This window comes from Myotis brandtii, unplaced genomic scaffold (genome assembly GCF_000412655.1).
Source record: "Myotis brandtii unplaced genomic scaffold, ASM41265v1 scaffold1289, whole genome shotgun sequence".
Classification (NCBI taxonomy): domain Eukaryota; kingdom Metazoa; phylum Chordata; class Mammalia; order Chiroptera; family Vespertilionidae; genus Myotis; species Myotis brandtii.
The window spans coordinates 223,518-228,025 of NW_005354543.1; the positions used below are offsets into that span (position 1 = coordinate 223,518).

Here is a 4,508-nt window from a genome sequence, read left to right on the forward strand (position 1 = left end):
AAGGATTCACAAGGGAGAGAAGAGACAGGAGCAGAGAGAGGGCGTTTATTTTACTTCTTTAAAGGGAGGAAAGGGCCAGGTGCCCTCTGATGGCACAAGGCACCCCAGATAGAGGGGCTGTTCCTTTATTAGGGTGCTAGAGAGTAAATGGCAGCTGTGGCAAAAGCATAAAGAGGGGAGGAACCTGGAATTCACACAGAAGTTTCCCAGCTCCCAGAGGCTGTGCTTAGAGCTATGGCTGGTCTGCCCTTCAGCTGCAGGTGTCCCAGGGAGGGGTCTTTCCCGGGATCTTCACGAGCCGGGAGCACATTCTCACAGTGAAGTTACAGAGAATTCAAAAGGCGGGCAGATTGGGTTTGAAACCAGAAACTTTCTGCCTGCGATTTGCCTGGATCCTTAAACCCTCAGTGAGGAGGGGGGAGGGGAAGGGCAGCCTGCTGTCTCAGCCCCTCCCCGTCTCCCCAACTGAAGGGAGAGGCAGCTTGAGTTAGGGAGGCAGGTGGATGGGGGTGTCAGAGACAGACCCAGACATCCATTCATGGTTAGGCACCTGATGAGGTAAGGTCCCATCCATCACAGTGGGGAACAGATTTTAATTTAGGTATTTTTCAAGGGATAAAAATTTTCTGGTTGTAAGTTGTGGTCTCTGAAGTTTTTGTGTTCTGGGAATGCAGTTTTGAATGAATATTTTGACTTTAGTAGTCCCTATAACCTAGTTAATGGAACATTGATATTAATGTAGAATATCTCCTGTTAGTTTTCCTTATATCTGGGAAACAATACAATTTTAAAATCAATAATATTTAAAACAGAGTTATAAGAATAATAACTGTTATCAGAGTACTTAGTCCCATCACCATTTTTTATTTTGGTTACTTTTCAGTATTTTCATGAATATAGGTATTCATTTGAGTTTTATAAATCTTTGTTTACTTTAAAGATATGACTTGTTTAGAAACATGTAATTTAGAGTAAGCCAGAACATAGGATTATGTTTAAACTATATAAGTATTTATTTGCTTTAGGCCAATAAAATATCACCCCTTAGTATTGTCACCTGAAGCCAGGAAACACACCATATATAATAAACAGATAAACACATAAAGACAATCCATTCTACAAAGATGGTGAAAAACTTACACACTGAAAATGACACAACAATGCTAAAGGAAGCAGATACAAATAAATTGAAAGACATTCCTTAATATGTCCCAATGTCTACACAATAAATTGATGGCCTATCAAAATTCAAGACAGTTTTGGCTGAAAATTAAGCAAAACAGATTCAGGAGAGGCAAAATACTTCAAATTTAAGAAAGTTGGAAGATTCACTTTTTTACACTGGAAAAAATTTTACAAAGCAGAGTAACTAAGTGGGTGTGATCCTGGATTAACACAGATCCATACACCAATGGAACGGAGGGGAATGCCCTCACTTAAACCCTGATGAAGCCTCACCTGCATCCAACAGGAGCCTTCTCTGTGGCAGAGGATACAATCCACAGGGGCAAATGCAACCTCCAGAAATGATGTGTTAAACATGATCTCCAACTTTCTGACATTTCAGTGGATTTCCTCCTTAAAATTGATAGTGGAATGAAACACCATCTGGCAGTGATGCCTGCTTATCAACATCCCTCTCCATTCCCAATGGTGAAGTTTGGAAGTCAGTGACTCACACATTTAGCTTCAAATCTATAATAATAAAAGGGTAATATGCTAATTAGACCAGACATCCTTCCACACAAAGCCAAGGCTGTGAGGAAAGCCGGAGTCTGGGTGCCTGCCAGCAGTGGGCAGAAAGCCCAGATCCCGGGTGCCAGAGGGAAGATGGTACTGGTAGCCGGGGAAAGGAAGGCCTACTCCTGCACGAATTGGTGTATCAGGCCTCTAGTATATTATAAAAGCAGTAAGAAAGCCCTAGCTAGTTTGGCTCAGTGGATAAAGCGTCGGCCTGCAGACTGAAGGGTCCCAGGTTTGATTCTGGTCAAGGGCATATACCTTGGTTGCGGGCACATCCCCAGTTGGGGGTGTGCAGGAGGGAGTTGGTCGATGTTTCTAACTACCCCTCTCCTTTCCTCTCTGTAAAAAATCAATAAAATATATTTTTTAAAAAGCAGTAAGAAAAATATCCACATGTGTTGTAAACTAACAGTTGAAAAGGGTTATGTCAAGAGCTAATTTGCCCCTCCATCCCCCAGCCATGCAGGCTGATGTTGGTAGTGAGGCTGAAGCAACTCTGCAGGAACTGGGATCTCAGTGAGGGGCTGGAGGTGGGGAGGGGCTTGAACACAGGAACATGACTAAAATTGAAATTCATGTAAGCACTTTCATTAAATAAAAAATTGCAATGGTCTGTGTGAGGATGAAGAACTAGAAAGTGAAACCACAAGTCTCCCTGGGTAGATGGGCAATTTCATACTCACACCAGCAGCCTTTCCTGTTTCCTGCTCCCTTCCTCAATCCCCAGGAAACCAAGACTCAACATGGCTGAGTTCCAGAGTCTTACAGAGGGACTCAACCTGGGATATGAGACTTGGATGACTAAGACATGTGATCATTTAGGACATTAGTATTGCTTAAAAATAAACCTTTTAAAGAACATTGTTATAAATTAAAACAAATGTGTCCAACACTTGAATTACCTTAAATACTGTTTTTTCACTACACACCTTTTATTATTCCATCAAGCATTTGAATATAACACTTAATCCAAAATAAACATTGCCCATTTACCTCAGAAAAAGACATTGAACTATCCTTTCTTTTTTTGTTAAATATATTTTATTGATTTTTTTATAGAGAGGAAGGGAAAGGGATAGAGAGCCAGAAACATTGATGAGAGAGAAACATCGATCAGCTGCCTCCTGCACACCCCCGACTGGGGATGTGCTCGCAACCAGGGTACATGCCCTTGACTGGAATCGACCCGGGACCCTTCAGTGCGCAGGCCGACGCTCCATCCACTGAGCCAAACCGGTCAGGGCTGAACTATCCTTTCTTGATAATATTATCCAAATAAAATGTCAAGAATACGTACAAACAGGTTATTCTATGTCCTCCTTTTATAAGGACCCCACTATTATCAAAATAGGACCCCACTCTTGTGACCTCATATAGCCTCAAAGACCTCCCTAAACCCCCATATTTCCAATATGTCTGGAAATACAGACATATTGGGGGTTAGGGCTTCAATATATCCATTTTGAGGGGATACAATTTAGTCCTTAAGAGCGCTTCAATTTCATTATCTGTTATATAAAACCACCCCAAAATGATTCTCTTAATGCAACAATACTTCAGTATTTCTTATGAATCTATGGGTTGGCCAGGTGGTTGCTCTGCTTCATGTGCTATTGGCAGAAGTTTTGGCCCTAGATCTAAACATGATTTCCAGAAACAAAACAAAAAAACAGCATTTCTGTGCTTCCAGACTGCCATCCTAGTTGCTTCGCTTGCAGTGTCCACAGTCTCCATCCAGCCAAGTCACACGCATTAGGTTTTTATTACTGAGCACCTCAATCTCAGGAAGTCTTTTCTCTTACAACTAGTCTTTGTTGTGGAATAAAACACCACAAAGTTTAGTGGCTTAAATCAAGCAAAATTCATCATTGCACATAGCTCCGGGGTGGCTGAGCCCTTCTCCACTGCTTTCACTTAGGCTCATACACACAGTTGCCTCCAGCTGGCAGAACAGCTCTCTGGTGCAGCAGAAAGCTGGGAAATGCCTTGCTTTGAAGATATTTTTAAAGTTTGTGTTTTTTTTTAAACTGAATTTAGAGATGAAAACATCCATGTTCAAACAAATATCCATTGGTTGCTTCCCGAAAGCGCCGTGAGATCTAGAATCACTCCCCCAATCTGGGCATTTGTAGGAGCAGGAATCAAACCTGCAACCTTTTGGTGGAGGGCATTACATGCAGACAAATGAGCCAAAGGGGACAGGGTTAGAAATACCTTTGAGATAAACTTCTTCACATGGTGATATGTTTATGTCAGTCATATCTCATATAATGTACCTTCAAGTTTATTTTAAGTCCCTTCAAAGAGAATCTACAGCTCAGCAGGTGTGGCTCAGTGGATTACAGTGTCGTTCTCCCTACAATCACAGATTTCATTCCCAGTCAGATCTAGTACCTCAGTGGAAGGTTTGATCTCCAGCCCGCCCTTTGTGTCTGAGGGAGGCACCAATTGATGTGTCTCTCATATCAATGTTTCTCTGTCTCTCTGCCCACTATCCCACCCATTCTCTCTTGAGATCAATGGAAATAATATCCTTGGGCAAGGATTTATAAAAAAGAACAACTACATTTATTTTTTTGAATATTTTATTGATTTCAGAGAGGAAGGGAGAAAGAAACGTCAATGATGAGAGAGAATCAATGTTCCACTGACTGGGGATTGAAGGGGAAACCTGGGCATGATCCCTGACCAGGAATCTAACCAGACCTCCTGGTTCATGGGTCAATGCTCATCCACTAAGCAACACAGGCTGGGCCAGAACGTTT

The 4,508-nt window shown here is 41.9% G+C and overlaps 1 pseudogene; it reads right to left on the reverse strand.

The window, feature by feature from the left end:
• The window catches only part of LOC102251661, a 28,579-nt pseudogene that overhangs the window by 18,250 nt on the left and 5,821 nt on the right, over positions 1 to 4,508 (reverse strand).